This window comes from Gigantopelta aegis, unplaced genomic scaffold (genome assembly GCF_016097555.1).
Source record: "Gigantopelta aegis isolate Gae_Host unplaced genomic scaffold, Gae_host_genome ctg2786_pilon_pilon, whole genome shotgun sequence".
Lineage (NCBI taxonomy): Eukaryota > Metazoa > Mollusca > Gastropoda > Neomphalida > Peltospiridae > Gigantopelta > Gigantopelta aegis.
In genome coordinates this window covers 45,528-68,477 of record NW_024533037.1, presented here as the reverse complement: position 1 = coordinate 68,477, position 22,950 = coordinate 45,528, and the positions used below count along the sequence as shown (strand labels likewise).

The following is a 22,950-nucleotide window of genomic DNA, read 5'->3' as shown; positions in this document are numbered from 1 at the left end:
CTTCAATATCTTAATATTAGTTATAATCCTGATATTCTTTCACTGCCCTGTGGAGATGGGACGTCTTTTTCAAACTTAAACAAACTCCTCACAGAAGGCCTCAAAGATTTTGAGTGACCCTCCAAGAAATATTCAGAAAGATGCACGAGATTGCATCCGCTACTTAAACAGCAAACTCCGTTTCTGCACGCAAGTTTTTACCGAATGAAGCTTATGTTGGTTGGAAAACAGGATCGTGGAAAGACAACACTTGTGGCTCGACTCCAAGGTTTGGATGTTGGTATAAATCAGTCTACAGTCGGTGTAGATGTAAGTGAATGGCATTACGCTGGAGGACTTGGAGGAAGAAGTATCAATTTAGCATTTGGGGATTTTGGAGGACAGGAAGAGTATTATGCCACTCACCAGTGTTTCTTATCAGAGCGCTCTATGTACCTTCTCCTCTGGAATGTGAAGCATGGTGAAAAGGGCATTGCTGAGCTAAAGCCCTGGCTTGATAATATTGCTTTGAGAGCACCTCGTTCTTGTGTCCTTATTGTTGGTTCCCACTTAGATGAAGTAGAGGAAGGGGAACGACCTATGGTTGATGAACTTCTGGGAAAGGTGGCAGAACTAGCATCAGATTATCAGAATAAGTTAGTTATTCCTGAGGTGCTTGCTGTGGGATTGATGAACCGTCTGGAGAACATTGGTACCCTACGTGAAGCTATATACAATCAAGCTTCTGAGTATAAAGGAAAAGGAAGTATCCCTGTAATGGGACAGGAGATACCTGCCAGCTACTTCCAGCTAAACAAGGAATTAGAAAAAGTGCAAGAAGAAGTCCACAAAGGAAACAAAGATCCAGTGATGCATGTGGAGCAATTCAAAAATCTTGTGCAGGAATTAAAACTGCCTGACATTTGTAGTGATGATGAGTTACGGACAGCCACTTTGTTTTTGAATGAAGTGGGCACAATACTTCACTATGATGATAGGAGTAATCGTATCAATGAGCTCTACTTCATAGATCCACGATGGCTGTGTAAAATGATGTCTGAAATTGTACTGTTCGAGAACAACGAAATCCATTTGTAAAGAATGGAATCCTTCACAGTCGAGATGTGCCTTTTCTATTTCGTGATCCTAGGTTTCCTTGGCAGTATTTTGAGCGATATTTGACCCTTCTTGATCGATTTGAGATCGCCCTACCTTTGGATAATCGTCGTATCTTTTTCTTCAATGTACCTGATGAGCGACCAGATGATGCTGGACATATACCAGATGATAAATTAGCACCATTATATTTTCGTTTTATTATTTTCAGTTCACCTACACCACCAGGATTTTGGAGTCGACTTATTCTCGAGTAATGCACACTGTTCCAAAGTATGTCAAGCTCTGGATGCTCTCGCAGATCAACCTGACGATCCATCTGATGGTAAGGGAGACCCAGAACCTGAAAGTAGCAATTCCAGTATAATGATGAAACAAGCACAACAAGTTAGTATTAGTTCTCCAATGCAATCTCCATCCAGTGAGGTTCATTTCTTTTGCCAAACATCAAAAGATCATTGTGGGAGAAGGATATGACGAACCTCTTGATCGAAGTCAATTCAAACTTAGATATTGGAAAGAGGGAATTGTCTATCAAGGACCTGATGTCTCTTTTGCTATCGAATCATTAAAACAATCGAAAGTGTACACCAAAACCAAAAAACGAGATGGTATTATCATAATGTCTTCACCAACAGGAAAGGGTACAAAAGTAATTTGCCAGCTAGTTGATATTATTCTTAGTTTAATTCATGAATGGTATCCTGGATGGAGGAATCCCCAACAAACAAAGGAGTTGAACAGAGAGTACCATGTTATGAGTGTCGTAAACTGGTCGTTCGAACCCATTGAGTTTAAAATTGACCAGTATATGTCCCTCATTACAAGTAATCGTCCACAAATTGAATGTGGCTATGACCGAGATGCCAACAAGAATCACAAGTTGCTCTAACAGACATCATGCCGGACCTTCTCCTTCAAGATTTAGATGCATGAATTTCTCTTGAAACCTGATGAGATAAAATACCAAGAAGACCAAGATTCTCTCCTTGGAGAAGGTGGTTTTGGTAAAGTGTATATTCGGGGGAAGTGTAGAGGAAAGAGTGTAGCTATTAAAAAATACTGACAAGAAATGAAGATGCATTCAATGAGTTGCGTTCTGAAGCAAAAAGTTTTACAGAAAATCTCATCATCCTTGTCTTGTGTGTTTGGTTGGTGTTAGTGTATATCCTCTCCATGGCTCTAGTTTTAGAAGGAAGCACCAATGGGTTCTCTTGAAAGACATCTTCTGAAGAAGTCAAATCCTGTCACCTCGTTTGGTCATGTTCCGTATAGCAGCCAAGTGGCAGCAGCTTTACGTTTCTTACATCAGCATGGTATTATTTTTCGTGACCTTAAAAGCTGCCAATGTTCTTGTGTGGTCACTAGATGAAGCTTCTCTCTGTCACTCTAAAGTGACTGATTTTGGTATTGCTACCCATCTTTCACCAGTAGGTGTTTGGGAATCCAAGGAACGAAAGTTTTCATGCTCCCTGAAGTCCTTTTCATTGGTAAAAAGAAAGCAATATACAATCATAGAGCTGACATCTTTTCTTTGGTATGCTTCTCTATCAAATGATTGCCCGACGTCATCCTTTTCACAATGTTCAACCTGTAAAAATTGACACAAGGTTGTTCAAGGTGATCGTCCTAGCATTGTTGATACCCCAATGGCTGAAAACAGGATACTTTATCTAACTCGATTGATGGAGCGTTGTTGGCATGATAAACCAGATGAACGACCGGAGACTTCTGATTTAATTGTTTGTCAAGTCTCAAAATGTTATTTTCCAGTCTGTGATGGGGATCCATCCAGTTCGTAGTCGTTTCTCACTGAGACGAGGATGTGCCATCACGCCTCATGATTATGCTTAAGCTAATGTGACCAGTCATACTAACAGTGAACTTTGGATATGTTGCGATGGATCTGAGGGAGCTGAATGGAAACATCTATAATACAAACAGGATGGTAAAGTTGAGCAAGAATTTTATTAAAGAAAACCAAGTGCAATGCATTGTGCGTGTGTGGGGATCATGTATGGGTATGTGTCTCGTGCTGGTATTGCAGTATGGAGTGATTGATATCTTAGTATGATCTCACGAGAACTAGTCCACAATATACGAATGAGAGAGAATGCTGTATCTGTGTATCACCTGCTCTGACACTGTTGTCTACCTTGGGACATTGGAAGGTATTGTTTTGCCTTTGATATGGATTAAAGAGCTGTTCAAACAAATTGCCGTCCCAAGTATCGTTACATCTCAGAGCATGCTATTGATGGTATTGTTGTGACCAAGAAAACATGTCGGGGTGTCACACCACTAGGTTTTATGTTTTACCTTAACTTAGACACACTTCAGTTGGAGCACTCATACAAACGTAGTCAGAGAAGGGATGCTTTCATTGGCCACCTAGCTTATGTCAACACCATGAAGATAAATGTATTGTATGGAGTTCTCATATTGGAGGTAGTACTCTCTCTGCTTGGGATGCTGGAGACGAAACTCACCTGTATGATATTGACGTTCGTGAAATCTTGCTTAAAGATGTGGTATAGGTGACTGTTCTGAAACATGATGCCATCATGACTTGTGTATGACTCCTGCAATGGATGCTGTATGGGTTGGCATGGCAACAGGTCACATTCTTGTGTTCCATGAACAAGAGACTTCTGTTACACATGCATCCATATACAGAGTATATGAGATTTTTGATCCCAGTTCCTTGCGAAGGGCCTTGTCAAAAGGAGAAATGTATGGTTGAGTGGAGCTAAAGGTTTCCAGTCTCCTTGCCTGAAATATTCTGCAGAATTACCTGATCCAGAAGAAGAGAAAGAGGACACAGGTTTGGACAAATCTGGTGTGATGATTCTGTGGGAGCTTACTCTGGAGAGACTTTGCGCCAGATGAGAAACACTGCAAGAAAGTCCTCATTACCTTGAAATCACAAGACAGTGGCTAGAATAGTGGTAAGGAACCTTCACTTCAAAGATGATACCCATATTCTAGAAGATAGTACAAAACCGGGGCAAGAAACAGAATTAGAGGAAGCTCCCCTTATTGAGGAAGCCCTATTCCCTTTTTCTCCTGAAGATCAGTTCTGACGACATCAATAGCAGGACCAATGGAATCTCCATAGAAGTAGAAATTCATCTGAACGATGAAATATCTGTCAGTTCATCTCCTGAGCCAATTGAGAACCAAAGTCTTCAGAGACTCTGCTAGAAGGCTGCCTCATTCCTACAAAATAGATGCACAACGTATGCAAGAAATGAGAGAAAATAAAAGTCTCAGTTGGTGTTTGAGAAGCAGAAGAGGTCCGGCAACGAGCACGTAGTCATGCCTTATTAAATGAGACTCTTGATATTGATATATGGGATTATCAGTACGAATATCAAATACCCCCCACCAGTCCCCCCCCCCCAAACCAGTGCTTCTCTCACAAGCTATGGCAAAGGTGGAGAGTGAGGGAAGCTTTCAGACCAAAATGGATTTATTTAGGATATCGCCAAGGTGATTTGATTTTTTCTTTGAGGAGAGGTTGTGGTCACCTAACTTCAGCAGGAAAAAATTTGATCATTACTTAGAGATGGAGAACAGACCTATGTTATTGTTTGTACAGAAATAAACCTGGCTGTTATCAGTGTGTGCATTCTTAGAAAAAAGTTTTGCTTTCTGCTTATATATTTCTTTGTAAATTTCCTGTATCACCAATTTTATGTTACGTCAGTTTATCACAAAAATATTAAAATTAAGTTGATACTATTAATTATCGATAGGCTTTAATTAGAGATTGAAGGGTGGTACTATTACTGAACAATGCATGAATGAGCGCCAAAACAGTTAATCTTCTGTTTAAGTATTTTGTTTTTATTTGGACTATTAGTAAAAGTAAAATGTGAAGAGACTGTAACAACCATGTGATAGGTAATTCTCTTTTAGGATCTTCAGTTTGATTTTTGTTACTGGTAGTTCATTTTAGTGTGTGTAATCTATTCCTGTTATATTACAGTGAAATTTATTGTATGGTGATCTGTTGGAAGCTGTCAGCTTCAAGCTGTTTTAATGTTTCAAAAACTTTTGTTGATATATGACCAATGAAAGCTAGTCCAGGTCAGTATAATGCACACAGCTAAAAATAATTAATGTATAGGTAAAATTGTTGGTTACAATGATAATGCAATTTAATATACTTATAGTGGAATAAAATAGACCAATGAGAAAGGGCCGGACGTTCATAATAGTCATTTGGAATGTGTAGGATGGAGGGATATGGTTACAACTCTAACTACATATTTCTACACATGCCTCATTAGAGTGCATTAAGTAATGCATTATATGTCTTTGCAAATGAATGACACGTGCATACTGTAGTACATTCTCTTAAAGTAATGTTGTTCTTATTAAAACAGGTGATTAAAAAAAATTTGTATTAAAATGTGTATCACTATTCCTGTTATCCTGTTTGTTTACCTATATTTTTTTATAATGCAGAAACAATTCTTTCTGCTTTGGTAACTTAACAAACAGATCACGTGAGACATTGTCAAAATTTGTTAATGTTTGGGTTAATGAACCTGGTTCTGATCTGACTATATGGGAACCACCTGATTGGCAAGATAGGTATATATATATGTATATATGCCCTGATAGGACATTTCAGGACTGTATTTTCTAGGACAACCAATACTAAAAATCAATAAACAAAACCAGCACATATATACAATACAACAACCAATCAAAATACATCTAAGAGTCCATAGCAACAGCCAATGAAATAGCTGGAAATAGAGTTCCTCGACAGATGATAATTGGTTGAAGTGAGCAAGGTTGTTTGAATCTTCTAAACCGGAGATCTCATCAGCGGCACGGCAGAATACAAAAAGTCCTAGATATTATTCACCCTCCAGTAAGTTAGTGAGATAGAGCGTCCTACTGTTGAAATTATTAACCATGACAGCACGTCGATGGTAGCTAAGAGGTAGCCATGGCCTATGGCATATAGCTATGTAGCTTTTCTTGCAATAATTGGTGAAATTGTATTGTATATATAGCTTGGTTTTGTTTATTGATTTTTAGTATTTTCAACAATTATTGGAACAAAGAAAAGCTACATAGCGTATATACGCATAGGCTGGCCGATGGCTACCTCTAGCTACCATTGACGTGCTGTCATGGTTAATAATTTTTCAACAGTGGGACGCTCTATCTCACTAGCTTACTGGAGGGTGAATAATATCTAGGATTTTTGTATGTCTGCAGTGTCTGCTGATGAGATCTCTGGTTGGAAGATCGAAACAACAACTGTGACTCACTTCAACCAATTATCATCTGTCGAGGACTTATTCCAGCTATTTCATTGGCTGTTGCTAGGTGACTAATTAGATGTATTTTGATGGGTTGTTGTACTGTATATATAGCTTGTATGGATTTTTAGTATTGGTTGTCCAGACAAACATAAAGTCTGAAAATGTCCTATCATACCTATTACCTCTCTGCCTAAGCCTTTTCAAATATATATGCTATTACTGTAGTAATAAAACATAAGATGTATCATTTGATGCTAATACTTACCAATTATTCATTATCTTTACAGGCCCAACTTTCATTGCTACTATAACAAATAAAGAGTTTAGAGATGCCTGGGCTTATGGATTAAAATAATTTGTGGAGAAAGTTTGGAAAAAAGGGACCTATATTTGACTAATTTCTAGCATCATATTAAACTTAATGCGAATAGCTAAAGCCAGAGGTTCAGCAATATCCTTCCCGTCATTCACTCCTTTCTGTGTCTTATCCTTTTATATCTGCTGGGGATGGTGGCGTCGGTTTAGAGTTTTATTATTGGTAAATATAGTTTATAGCTTAATTTATCACTGCTATGAGGAGTCTCTTTAAGAGAGGTATCCATTGTACTGAATTATTTAGGGATAGTTACTGGATCATAAAGGGATTGTTGTTGTGTGGAATGAAAATACAGCACAGTGGAAGGATCAGTAAGATGGCCGAGCTAATTGACAAGTGAGACTATTCTCTGTTAATAAATTTCTATTAACAATTAAATATAGATATGGATTGTTCCTAAATGGCGGACGCATATACTACACAAGAAGAACACAAACCTCCTCTCTTAACTTGGATGGTCTTCTAATGTATTCATGAGTTAAACAAATGATAACTCGTTTTTAAACTGAAATGCGGCCTTCTCTTGGACAAAGAGTATCAGTTTGGGATGGACAAATAGAAGTGTAGTTATAGCTCAATGAAACTGCTCTGACCAACCATTATGCAACTCTATAAACTACTCCAAGGTAAACAGTTCCAAGTTTTAAAATTGTCATACAATAACTCTTTAACAGACACAGAATCTTATAGAGAAGACAATATGACAGGTTCAACAAGTGCCTGCTGGTATGTTCCCTAAATTTTTTACCAGTATCTTTAAAATTAAAATCTCTTTAAACCTCTTTTACAGAAAACCGAAGCCAACTCGTTTCTACTATAGCATCAGCTGCAGAGTCTGGCTGGGATTTTAGTTCTCGTGGGTTTGGATTCTCAACAACTGGACCTTTGCCAAAATACATTAGCATCTAATAGGGCAAAGTCTGTAATACCAGTAGATTTGAAGAGCAATACTAGGAATTATAACAAATGAACAACAACTAGAGAGAAAATGCATCGCATTGCTGGTGAGAATAGTTTATCATACACGTGACTTGTGATGCTACAATTAAGATAGTTGTATTTATTATAATTACTATATTGTCTCACCTGATATATATTGGAATCTTTCTCATGCATGTAGGTCATCACCTGATATTCTTGCAAAAAAAAAAAAAAAAAAAAAGTATGGCCAATGCTGGATCAGAAGACAAAACACTCTTTGAAAATCTCTTTTGGAGTGAAAATGTGGGGACAAATATATAGAGATTGGTTATTAGATGAGAGCACTTACTTATCTGGATTTTATGCTTCAAGTGTGACTACCATTTTATGTACAGCATTAATAATAGTCTCAATGTCACTCGTAGCCCAAAATAGTATTGGGGCAGCTGAGATCTCTTGGAATACTGCAATATGCAGGAGGAATACCTACGGTCTTTAAATGATTCTACTCAACACAGGGGACTTCCCTAATGCATGGGCACCTCTTCAGTGGTTTTTAGTTAAGGGATGGGAGAATGCCGATGACCCTGAGCTCAGACAAGCTGCTCGTGATTGTAGCTGTCACTTGGTTAAGATCAACATATGCTGGTTGGGTACAGTTTTACAACAATCTCCAATGTTCGAAAAAGTGAGCTCTTATTATGCAAGATCAATAATTTTAATTAATGCCATGTATTGATGATGATTCTGTGTATTGGTGTTAAGGAATGTTATTATCTTTGTACTTTTCTTTATAGTATAAACTGCACTGCAGTCAGGGAATCCGGGAGGAGGTGGGAGAGTATTTCATCCAGTATGGGTTTGTTGGACAAATGGTGTCTGTCTAGACTTTTTGAACTCCTACCCAGACGCCTCTCCAACCTCCCTCCCCTCCTCTTCTTCCCATTTCTTTGGATACTGCCTGTGTCCCTTCTAATAATTACTGTTGTCTTCATCTGTCTCCTTATCACATGCGTATTCTGGTTGTCGGTGGATTTATACAAGTGGGAAAAAAAAACAAATACTGGGCCAGAATACGGAATGAAACATTTATTACATTCATCGTTATCTAGCAATTAGTAGTGTATGCTCAATCCTCCCACATTCTATGAAAAATCCCGAATGCCACCTATTGAGTACTGCTAATGGCGTATTTAAAACAGATACAAACTTACCGTAGAATTAGAGGTTTAGCTAGTTAAAGTTGTGCCTATAATAGTTAATAGTATATTACAATCATTCACTATGGAGTTCTTAAAACATCTTTGATAACTATTTTTATGATTCATTATAGTAAAACTTGTTGTTAGTGAGTATAGTTTCATGAAGGGTGACTTGGTTGAGGGACCTTCCAGTTTATCCAGGATTTAGTATATACTGATGGACATCTATAATATGTAAATACAATAGATGTCCTCAGGTATAGATATGTATGATCATACCATATAAATATATAACATTACATGACAATTGTGGACATCATTTTTATTTTATAGTAACGTGTATTGGTAGCTGCTTACTGACCTGGTGCTTGGTAGACTGTGAACGTAGGATTCTGGTAGCTGGGGCAAAGAAAGAAATCTATATAGCCTAGACCTACACCATGCCTCGCCTTGCTTTTATATCGCAACCACACTGTTAAAAAAAAGTATGAATATAAAGACTCTAACTAACCAAAGGTAATCGAGACTATAAATTGATACCACAGTTTAGTAGGGAATTACTATATTAACTTGTGTCTGGACTATATTATTGTACCTGTACAGACTACTTTTAGAATATATGTACTACTAAACCTATATAAAATGTATCCCAGTATGCCCAAGTCTTTGCATATGCCAGACTATCTCCATTTCTGGATACTAAAATGGAGTAGGGGGCTATTATATATAAACTCATACAATATTGGCTTACCTTTCCTTTAGATTCCATTATTTGAATGAGGGGGGGGGGGGGGGGGGGGGGGGGGATCAGACGAGAACAGCAAAGGCTTGCTCTTTCCTGCATGTCATGAATATATTCTCCAACCAGGAGTTATCATGAACCAAAACTGTGTGTACAATGGCTGCAAAAGACAAAATAAAGAGACAGGTTGTCTAGGATTTATACATCAGTCCAGCCCCCTCCTCTCACATGCTAGTTGTCAATACAATGTAATAGCAGATATAATGTAATGTACATGCATTTTACTTAGTCTCTCCAGATCCATGAATTAGCTGTTTATGCATTGTAATAGCCATCTTTAAAGCCTTCTGTACAAAAAACGTGTTCCCCCTCCTTAGGGAGGTGTACGAACCGCTAAAGCTGTTATAATAATAAAATAAACATTTCATATTAACTGTTCCTCACCTGCTATGTTCATACGTTTTTGGGCTCAACCTGAGGACAGGAGGAGGGTGTGACCACGCTCATCACGTTGCATAGCATCTGGTAGTCCTAGAATTGATTGTGCTTCAAACTCATACAATACTAAAAGAGATAAGGTGGGATCAGATGCTGGTAAATCCAAGCCCTGGCAAAAATCTCTGCACTTTTGGACATGAGAAAGAAAGCTTGTAAATGTGGATCTAACAAAAATTAAAAATGGTAGTATTATTAATATTGTGTTGTTTCATAGCAAAACCTTTTCTTCTTGTTTATTTGATCTCCTCCACATTGGAGTGCTGCTGCAGCTGCCATTAAATGACTGTCTTATCGATTTGTTGTGGTTTTGTCAGTAGGAAGGAGGAGAGTAAACTGCAAGGTTTGAGAAATCTAATGACAGTGATATTAAATACTAGACTGACCTTTGACAAGCATCAAAAGCCTGTCTCTCATTCCAAATAAGCATCTCCAGCTTGAAGAGCAATATTCCAAGTGATTTTCATAAACCACATTAACTCAGATTGATATGATGTTTGATCAAAACTCCCAGAGCCTTCAGAAAGACGCTGATCAGCTAAACTCAGTATACTGTAGCATAGACTGCAAGAGAGAACTACAAAGTTTTTGAATCAACTACTCACTAATCCAGTTCTTAGTTATACAAAGGATGTTTCACTTTCTATAGTATATCAACTTGACAAATATGTGCTCTGAGAACACCTCCAGAATGTATATCTAAGGAGATTCTACTCTATATGTCTTACAGATACTTAATTCAACCTGCGTACACTTATCATTACAATCATCTCTAGTAATGTCATCTTTAGTCTCATTAAACACCTATACAATAACAAATATATCGTCTATATTATGATAATAATAGTATTTCTACCTCAATGCAGTAAGAACTGTTGTGTATTACAAGGATGTTCTTTGCCACACTTTGCCAATGCCTGTACTGCTAATTGGCGGTCATTATTCTAAAGATAAATACTCTATAATTATATTGATTATATTTATAAACGTTACTTGCCTCAAATGCATTTGAGCTGCCATTGCCAGAGACCAGGCAAATCATCACTTTCGTTGGTACATTCCATCATTGCTTGCAAGAAAGCAAGAGCATGGCTATGAGTTCTGCTAAAATTATTTATTTATTATTGACTTGCTAACCTTCTTCCTCTTTCTTCAATAAAACTGATACTTTGAATGCAAGTAATAAGAATGGACAGAGTTTTTATCATTGTTTTATAGCTATCTGTATAGCTTCCCAGTCCCTATAAGATGTAGAAGGTACACAAATGCTGGGAATTATCTACCTTATTAAGATCTTCAAATATATATATAACAAATACAACAATTACGCTAAAGTAGTAAAAAAAAAAGACATGTCATATTAAAAGAAACAGCTAAAGGATTAAATACCTGTAATTTTGCTATATTTTTGTTACTAGTGGCATCACTTGGAAATAACAGTAATGAATATTTGTACCATTCAAGTGCATCATATAATCCCCTTTCTATGAAATATGTTTAGTATAGATGTCAATACCAAAATGGCATTACTTCAAATGATTTTGATGCTTGTTCCCAAAGTATGAGGTGATTAAGTTGTACTGTTTTAGTATCTAAAGGCTCAGAACTTGCATGATCTAAGAAACAAAGAGACAAATACACAAATAATACTTATATTAAATACCTTCAAGTACAATCTTCTATCAATTCCTTTGCTTGATCTAAGTGACCTCCTTCCAACAATAGTTCCTATATTCAATAAAGATAGCAGTGACTAATTCATCCGAATTACCAAATGAAGTCGTTGTAGACTTTGTTGATCTGATGGAGATTTTAGTTTCTGTTTTAGGATTTGTAAAGCTGAAAGAGCTAGATCTGATGATCATGCTGAGCAGCTAATCTCATTGCAGATACTCTATCTCTATTGTAAGATCAGGATGTGCTAACATTCTTGTAGAGCTGTAAAGAGGTAAGGAAATAAAAAAAAATTGATATGTGCATCATTAATATGATATATCATTACCTTGTTTTTTGTTCTGTCAATTTGTGTATTGAATTGTAAAAGAATAGTAATTTCAATAGTAAACCAGCTGGATGAGAGTGCTCAGAATTAGCCAGTCCTATTCCAAAACCAAAAATAAGCCCACTGTTCTATAAACATACCGACAGCATTGAGTGCTTTTTGCCAGTGGGTGTGACCATCCCACTCTAAATATGAATTGGCCAACAAACGAAGAGTTCGAGCCTAACATACCAAAAAATCACATCAAGTAAAGCAGGATTTAATAACCTGTTTAACAGCTCCAACTGTTGAACATCCTCGACCAATATCATAGCTTTCTCTTTATAACGAAGATGCAGATATAACCAGACAGCGATAAGGTAAAAATGCAGACTTACTTAAGCCGTAACAGCACACCATATTTACCACATTGGACTTGCTGAAGACCAAAATTATAACACACAGACAAAAATAACCCATCTAAAAATGAAGTATTAAACATGTATTATAATAACTAGCTAGCAATCTATATATACCTCTCTGTCTTGAGTAGATAACAGATCTCTGGCTTTCTTGACATATTCTATTCCTTTGTCTTCTTGTTCAGTACCTAGTAACTACAAAGAATATCGATAACATAATAAAATTAAAATATTACTGTTTCAGCTGTGAACAAAAGTATTTTAAATAATAACTTTGTAGATTCAGATGTATTTGAGGAAACAGGATAATTTTTACAAAGACGTTCCCAGCACTGGAGGGTTGTCAGATAGGGAATCAATAGAGTATGATATTAAATCTGACCTGATTAGCTAGCTCCAAAGATGTTTCTGCCATCAAGGATTATCACATTCTATTATAATAACAAAGATATACTAGCTCTCTAATGTATTTCCAACATACCTAACCATGCTCGGCCAGTCTTGATAGCCATCTATAAAAATAAAATGAGAGGTGTGGTTTATTGCTATGGAAACATCACCGTACTGTTATTTGCTTTTTTAGTAGCTGCTCTGAATTATCATGAGGAGTACAGAGAAAATACTAATGTCACAGCAACATGGCGTACTGATAAGGAGATAGTACATGTATACAGGTGCATACACTAATATCCTTACACTGAGCGTTAAGTGATAATGATATTGCAGCTGCTGATTTTAATGAGACCGCTTATTCCACAGTGTCACTCCAGATCCATGAAGCTGGTTTGTGAGAGAGGACGCAGGAATAGACGAGGGTAGGGCCTGCAAAAAAGTTGGAGTGGTACTATCTGCAAGTAATGCCATTTTGTCTGCATCTTGTGCTTCAATGAGTTCACGCAACAATGCTATATAAAAACAATAAATGTTTGATATAGTATACTATTGCGTATTGGTCGGATGACATTTTTAATGTACAGCTGCAAAATAGTTCTACAAAACTTAATACGTTTTATAACCTGTTATATTGTATATAAAGACACAGCTGTACAAATATATAAGAACATTATTGAAATACAATTGTGTATATCTTACCTTGTAACTCTGGACCTTTTCCAGTTATAAAACTCTTCTTGTTCTTCCATATTTCCCGGTAAATTCTACAGCGCATGCGCATTTATAAGATCATTAGAAATTAATTAACCACGCCCAAATTCACGTGGAACTTGCAAATTATGAAGTAAGTACTTTGTTTATTTATTTTTATTAGCTATCATGTTACAGGATCACATTGATGGTTGCTGGTTGTCTTTCCCTATGATTATATCTATCCAGAACAATATTCTTACATGCTTGATCTCAAAAGAACCCTAGATGCTAAGGTGATATTTCCAGGAACCCCCTTCTATAGGGACATTGTTAATATATTATCATTGATTTTGTTGTACAGGTCATTGTATTCTGGAAATGCCTTGTGGTACAGGAAAAACAATATCATTGTTAGCTCTTATAATTGCATATCACATAGTAAGAGCACTCAAACATAATTATATGATATTAATTAAGTTTAATAATAAGGTTAATTAACCATTTATAATAAGGTTAATTAACCATTTAAAGCAAATATTGTAGGCACATCCTCATCATGTACAAAAGCTTATTTATTGTTCACCGAACTGTTAAGAGATTAATAAGGTATTAATTTTATAATTATAATTATAAAATTAATAGTTTATTTTTATTACAAAGGCATTAAAAGAATTACGTACTCTTCTTACTTGTTATGAAACTGAATTAGGTTCCAAACTGATATTTTGGGTGTGGCTCTTAGTTCACGTAAAAATTTATGTATTCATCCAATGGTGAGTGTTTATTAAATATGTTCCTGGCTATTGTTCTGGGAATTAGATTGCGGGCAATCAAGATGGAAAACAAGTGGATACTGAGTGTTTTAAATTAACTGCATCATTTATTAGAGATAACATAGGAATAATAGATCAATACCAGTGTGTCAATTCTTTGAGGTTAGTAAATACAACAATATAATAACAACAATAATAATATATAATAATATAATAGGTGAGATAATTGTAAATATAACAGTTTTTTATACATTTTTCCACTAGGAATTTGATACTAATGGCAGAAGAGAACCAATACCAGCTGGAGTTTATGATTTGGTAACGACAGATAATTCTAGTTACCATGACGACTGATTGACAGTTCTCTTGAGAGAGATAGAGAGCATTAATTTATTGTTGCCATCTCTTTATATAGGATGATTTGAAGCAGTATGGTCGGATTAAAGGATGGTGTCCATACTTTCTTGCAAGATATACAGTAAGCAAGAAAGCTCTTATTATAAATTGTTAAAATTTACTTTCTATCTCTGTAGATTGATGCATGCAACCGTTGTATATATAGTTATTATTATCTCTTGGATCCTAAAATTGCAGAATTAGTCTCAAAAGGTCTACCACAACAATCTGTAGTAGTGTTTGATGAAGCACACAATATAGGTAAAATATGTCTACCGTATTAATTTCTTTATTTTTTTTTATGTCTTCTAGATAATGTGTGTATTGAGTCAATGAGTATAGATATCAGTCGAAGGACATTAGAAAAATGTGCTACAAACATTAATAATTTACAAACTAAATTAAGAGAGTAAGTTATATCACTGGAGCAATATCATTCTAACTTTGTCCTCTAAAGGATGGGAGAAGAAACATTAAGAAGAGAATACCGGCGACTTGTGGAAGGTTTAAGAAGAGTAAGAGATGGAAAGAGAAGCTGATGTACATCTTGCTAATCCTGGTAAAAAAAGTCTATCAATTGTGTTATAAAAATAAAGTTTGTATAGTTCTACCAGATGATATCTTACAAGAGGCTTTGCCTGGTAGCATTCGTAGAGGAGAGCATTTTCTTGTTTTTTTTGAAACGGTTCACAGAATATTTGAAAGTAGTATAGTCTAGAGAAAAATAATTATTATGTAATTATGTGTTGTTATAGAGTCGTTAAGAGTTAATCATGTTGTAGCTGAAACACCAAATTTCTTTCTCCAACATATATATTCCACAGTATGTATAGAAAGAAAACCATTGAGGTATATTATGTGCAGCTGGCTTCCTTAGCTCTCTCTCTCTCTCTGTTTGTGTTTTTAGATTTTGTGCTGAGAGATTACATCTAATGTTACAAACTTTGCAATTACTAGAATTAGCAGACTATTCTGCTGTTACTAAAGTAGCTAACTTTGCTACATTAGTTTCAACATACACTGAAGGTTTATTATTTCCATTAGATAATGTGCTCACGTACCTCCCTAGGCTTTAGTCTTATTATGAACCATTTGATGATCGTGCTCCCACAATTTTTAACCCTATGTTACATTTCAGGTACAATCTGATAATAACTAGCTCCATTTGTCACTATTTATTCATACACTCCAAACCAACCATCCATCAATCCATTCCATAGCTGTATGGATGCTAGTATTGCCATTAAGCCTGTCTTTGATCATTACTTCACTGTCATTCTACTTCAGCTGTAAGCCATATAACATCTCGACTTAATGTATCCTTTCTCTACAGACTATTTCACCTTTAGATATGTACCCTCGTCTTTTAAGGTTCCAACCTGCCCTCTTAAGCTCGTATGGAATGAGTCTTACTAGACCTTGTATTTGTCCTATTGTAAATAATGGAAAAATTTAAAAGGATAATATTTTTTTATTTATTTATAGGTGGTAGGGAGGGGGGAATGATCAGGTTTCAATTACAACCAAATTTTGAGGAGAGAGCTGATTCAGGTGAGTTCCGCTAACAAATTCCATTAACTCTCTTGCTTTGTTATAGCTGTGTCCGTAACTATGGAAACCTCATGGTTGACCTCTCTTACATAGTGCCAGATGGTGTTGTAGTATTTTTTCCAAGTTATGAATACATGGTGCACTCTAGTTGCCATATATGTTATGCTACCAGCTGCTACAATATGTTTACTCCCTCTCTTGTAATTCTAGGAACAGACAGTTCATGAATGGATGGATCAAGGACTCATGACTAAAATACAACGTAATAAACTTGTATTTGTTGAAACTACTGATAACGCTGAGATGAATATGGCACTCGCAAATTACAGAAAAGTATGCACATTTTTTAAATAGTGACAGTATATTAACTGTACCTGTTACTATGACAATACAGTATTATCTTCACATGCAAAGAGACACATGCTAGTAATAGATTCTGTTGTATTGTCTTGGTTACAGTGTAGTCATTCATGAACAACTTCCTGATATTGTAGACCTTTAATCTTTAAGTTTTTATATTAAAATCTCCCTGTCTCAAGAAACTGTTGTTGTCAATTTCTATTATCCAAAATGTTCATTACAGAGAGGTCATACCATAATTGTTATCATATCTCTTTTCATGCAGGCTTGTGAAAATGGCCGAGGTGCCATTCTTCTATCAGTTGCACGTGGAAAAGTATCAGAGGGAGTTGATTTTGGTTGGTTGATTTGATACCAGCTGGTTTATACAATTAATTTTCTCATTGTTATAGATCATCATTATGGTCGTGCTGTTGTAATAGTAGGCGTACCATATGTCTATACACAGAGTCGCATCCTTAAAGTAATTTTGATAATTGACTGCTTAGCTGCACAAATTCTAGCTATCAAAAGTTGTTGCTAGGCAAACCATTATATACAGACAATGTATATGATCATTCTAAGCTTTATTTATGTAGATACAATTTTTAAAAATACAAAATGGTTATCAAGCAGCTGTCTGGTGACATTTATATTCTTTATTACGTAGCAAATTGCAAAGACATGTAGTAACACATGGCAAGGACCATTATTATAATAACAGATGGTGATGTGTAGTAACAAAATGTGTAGGATGATATGTTTTGTCCGGTGAACTGTAAATGTGTGGGTGATAAAAATTACTCATTTGTGTTTCTTTCCTTATAGGCTAGGTTAGAGTTCCTGAGGGACAACTTCCAAATTAGAGAGAATGATTTCTTAACTTTGATGCAATGAGAAATTCTGCCCAAGTTTGTAGTATAGGACAATAAACTCACAATGATCTTTCTCTTGCTACAGTGTGTAGGGAGAGCACTAAGAGCAAAAACAGATTATGGGTATCATGGTTTTTTGCTGATAAGGTGAAACTACACCTGCAATATTTGCTGTGTTCATTAATATTTCTATAAAGTAATGTATGAGGAGGAGTATGTGGTTGTAGGGGATGTAGTGGTTTATATAGGGGGAATTTGTAGGGGGATCACCTTCCCAGAAGAAGGGTACATGTACATGATAGTATTATCTTGAAAGTGTTCCCAGAATATGTATTTTTGCTGTTCATATTTAAACTTTCTCAGTATATGATAGTAATGATGTAGCTACATGATAATCATAAGAGATATTGTGTACTTATTGTGTAATGTATACTTCAATGTGCACATTTTTATCACACATAGCGTTATGGTCGCTATGATAAAAGAGGGAAGTTACCACGATGGATACAGGTACATGTAACATATGATGTACATATACATGTACATGTACCAAGTCATTACTCAGCATAAGATAATGTTGCAAAACACTACCAAATAAGGAATGTTATACATTAATTGAATAAACTGCTATGTAATCAAATGCTTTATCAACAATAAGAATATGGGACTATGTTTATATAAGTCTTTTTATTTTCTTCACAATAGGAAACACCTACCAGATTCTGTATGTAACCTCTCAACTGAAGAAGCAGTTCATGTAAGTCGAATAAACTAAAATCTTTTTTGTACACGCATTCAAATAACATTCTTGTACTTGTCCAGCTGGATAATTTCATTTCCCTCTATTAATTGATATTTGTACTGCACCTTAGTAAATTAATGGACAGAATTAATTGGGGAATTTTACATACTAAGAAGTTAAGTTAAAACATACACAATGTTTAACAAATGTTATGAGAGTAATATTGATATGATGAACTCTCTTAGAATTTGACAACTCTATACATGTTTGTATTTGATGACTTTCAGTTTATTAATTCTGTTAAGTTATTCTTTCTATGTCTTTCATTGTTATCATACCCACACACACATACACCACACACACACACACACACACACAATATATATACTATATACTATATGATACTTTGACATTTCAATAACACCATATGACATTTACGTCATAACTGACCTTCCTATACACAATAGCACAAGGACTGTCATGCTAAAGAAGGACTAACACTTAGACTTTTCTGTATTGTTAATAAGGCCTCCTTTTGATTATGTTTTACTAACCTTTCACCCACCATATTGAGGAGTGGCTGGCCATCTTTCTATACTTCTATCCAAACCAACATCACTCATATTGATTGTACACATACAAATATTGTATGCAATCAAACACAACCAATAGTGAGTGTGTTCATCTCATATTTTTTAGATTTGTAAGAGATTTCTACGTCAAATGGCACAACCTTTTAATCAAGTCAGTCTCTCTCTCTCTCTCTCTCTGTTGTATTCTCTCTATATTTTCAACCATATCATTCTGGATATAAATGTACTAGGAGAGAATGAGCCTCTTTGATAATATTACATCTAATTATTTTATAGAAATAACAAGTCAATGAAATAGTAAATAAAGACATCTACACTGTCTCCAAATATTATGATATAATACTGTTCTTTGCATCATTGTCAGTAACATTTGTTCAACAACATTGAGTTAATATAACTGTCTTTGAGGATGGGTGTGTGTGTTGTTCACAGCAGTTATTCCACATATCCTATGTATATCGTCATGGTAATCCATATGTACTTGTATATCTTATTAGGAAGAGCAGATTGGGTATGCTCTTTTGACGCTGGAACAATCCAAGAGAGAGAAGAGAAGAGACTTGCTGACAAGTCATCAATGATCTAATAGACTTTGATCTTTTATTATCTTATAGTTAATTGGATATTGTTAGACATTACATGTTGTTATATATACCAATTTAAATCAATTAACATTTAAGAATTAAATCTACAGACATAATATCTATAATGGCGTGTAATATGGCTTTTTTCAGCTGGTCGATTTGTAATGGACTTTAGTGAATAATTTATTTCTTTTAATCAGGTCACCTCATTTTATTTATATAAGGTTACTCTTATCGACACAAGTTAAATCTGGTGACCACGTGGTCGATAATTTGTTGCAATGAAATTATCATTTATGATTTCGTAAGGACACGTTTCTAGAAAAGGGCAGTGACTGCTTCATTTTTGGCAGTTCTAATCTTCGAAGACGAGCAAGCGAGAATGTCTGATTATCCTAATGTCACAGTGATGGAGGGAGACGGGTAGTCGAGGAGATCGACTATCGTGTTGTTCTAGTTACAGTCCAACTGTCAAAATAGCAGGATTATGGAAGAGGTCGCAAGGACTGAGACGATTTACTAAACCGAAACTACCGCCATAGAGTATTCATTCTCACTGATCAAGCTCTCTCCTACTACGCTGGAACACTAGATGTAAGTTCATATTGACAAAGTAACTTACCTAAACAGCTGTACTAGAATATAGTACTAATGTTTAAATAAGAAAATACAGGTAAATATAATTATGATGCCCTCCTTGTTGTATTATTGTTAATTTTTAAAGAGTATCCATTATTTATTATAATTTTTTAAATTTATATTTTCAATTATCATTATAGCCGTTTATTTGAAGTGTGAATACAGTCATATTATCATGTTACTTCAAAGTGATGATCATTAACACAATCTTCTCTCTCCCTAACAGCGTATTGGCAACATTAAAGGTCGTATTCCAATTGAATGTATCAAAGCTGTTGAATTTGTTGACAATGGTGCATTTCAGCTTAGCAATACAATGCAGGTAAAATATAAACTGAAAATTACTCATTTCTGCATAGTCATGTTCCTAGACATAGAGGTAGGAATGAGACTAGTGTTAACTCTAAATATCAACTGTTTTCCCACTAATTGGACATTACCACACTATGTATATTACTATCTTCTTTATCAAAAGTCATGATGACTCACACATTAGAAGTTGTCATAATGACGTCCTCATAGAGTAGGAGTGTTAATTTTGTTAACATTACAATGTATAACTTGTGCCAAATAAATTAAAATAGTTGAAATATTGTCTACAATACAGCTGTTCAAATGGTTTGAAGTAGGGCTACTTCACTATGGAATTCTCCATAGTGACAACTCTACATAAAACATGCGTTGTAGTAATTTTTGGTGGGAAGTATGTGATCTCAATTCACTACACAGGACTCTGTGTGTGTCATGACACTCAGAGTCTTGTCGTTAAACATTAAATGACATTTGTTGGACATCTTTTGATTTCTTTTACCTACTTTGGTATCACTTGTTAGTATCTATTACAAGAATGTAGTGTCCCTTAATTAAAATAGTTTATTATATCATAGGTTATTTACCAGACAAAAGAAGCATGGATTTGTGACATTGTATGTTACTGGAAGAGACAGAGAGGAGTGTACTGACTGGGTGTCTCTATCAGACAAGGTATGCAATAAAATATTGTGATAAAAGAACATATGCTGTTTATATACTGTACTGTCTCATGTAGTATAGTGTAGTGATGAAATGTATTGAAGTCATATATGTATTGAGGATATGAGATTTGTTATAATTATTTCCTGAAACAGTAGCTAGATAAAAATGAACTCAACTTCTAGGATATGATGTTAGGGTTTCGGTATGTTCATATCAATAAGAATGACGTGTGCCTATGTGTTAGCTTTCCTCTTGAGATTAAGTTTGTTCCCACGTCACTGAGTCCTGACTGTCCTGTTACATATCCCCTTGTGTAAATTAACATGTTCATGTTGCTACATATTTATCTAAAAGTGCAGGACTATAGCTTTGACTACTAGATAATCCCTAACTATGAATAATTTACTCACAAAATAATACTATATTCTGTTAATATGTTATTCTCTTTCTCATTCTATAGCATGCTATTTCAATCAAGACATGTTGATGCATTATCATCCAGGGTCCTATACAAAAACTCGCTGGTCTTGTTGCCAACAAAGGACACGACAAAGTCTTGGGTGTCAACCCACTATTATCTATTGACGAGGAGTTCCTCTCGTTATGCAGAAATGAGACGAAATCAACGATTGTCTAGACGGAATCAAGTACGACCATATTCAGCACCTCACAGAGCCACAATGGATGTAGTACCATACATCAATGAAGAAACCACACCCATTCATCAAGGAAGTGGACGAAGTACTAGTTGTGATAATATATTGAGCATTAGTCGAGACGTCAACCCCCTGTCCAATTTTGCAAACACACATGCAGTGTCTAGTTGTTATACACTTATTACATTGGCCGAAATGACCACACCCTCTGCTGAAGGAGAGAACACTATTATTAGCACTCGTCGTAGTTTCTGAAACTGACGCTGGAGGGAGTCAAATCAAATAGTACAAGAATATAATAGAGACCTACCCTTACTTCAAGACATGGTTCTGAAACCAATTCCAGAGGGAGTCATCAAAGTAGCACCTGAATGTAGTACAGATGTACCCCTTGCTCAAACATTCCCTAAACATCGATTAAATAGTTGTCCTGAGGTCACCCTCCTCCAGAAGCCACACCTCTACTGTAAGAAGAAACTTTTTTACCAGGAGGTTCTCGAAGTAGTTCAATATCTGATCAAGATTTTCTGAGTTTACCTCGGAAAGCATCAATAGAACCAAGAGTGTCAGATACTAATCCAGAATTAATTCATGTATAAAGAGGAGGCCCCTGTTTAAAACTGGAGACAATGACTTGTAATGTAATGTCACGTTATTTTCACTTATATCTCTATATCAATAATGTTGTGTATACTAAATCATTTATGTAATCAAATACATTATATTATGTTTGATTTTTCTTATAAACAATAAACAAGTTGCTTACTATATCTTACTACAGTACTAACTTATATTAAATCAGTATATAACAAGTCATATACTAAAGCTTATGTTTCTTTACCAGACTTACCCATAAATGGTATTAAAGTCTGAACTATTATTAAAATCCAGTCTCAACTGTTCCATTAGTTATTGAATTAGTTTACTACAAGTGAGCTGTGAAGACTTCACACAATGTAATGTTTCTATAGAGTGTACACAGACTGGAGTAAAATTGACAGGGAGTGATTACTAATGCTGTCCTTCTTTCTCTAGATGAGTTCAGTAGCTCATTGTCAACAGAATCCTATAAAATGATGTCTCCTAATTATCAGTGGAAAAATAAGTTTAACCAATAGAACCCTTATATGGATATGTACCCAGTGTAATACACAATGTAATATCTAATGTAATATCTAATGTAATATCTAATACATACCCAATATATTATCCAATGTAA

At 35.4% G+C, this 22,950-nt stretch overlaps 1 pseudogene; it reads left to right on the top strand.

Annotated features, from left to right (window-relative positions):
- Positions 1-204: 204 nt before the first annotated feature.
- On the top strand, positions 205-19,458 carry LOC121391664 (annotated as a pseudogene).
- The last annotated feature ends 3,492 nt before the right edge of the window (positions 19,459-22,950 follow it).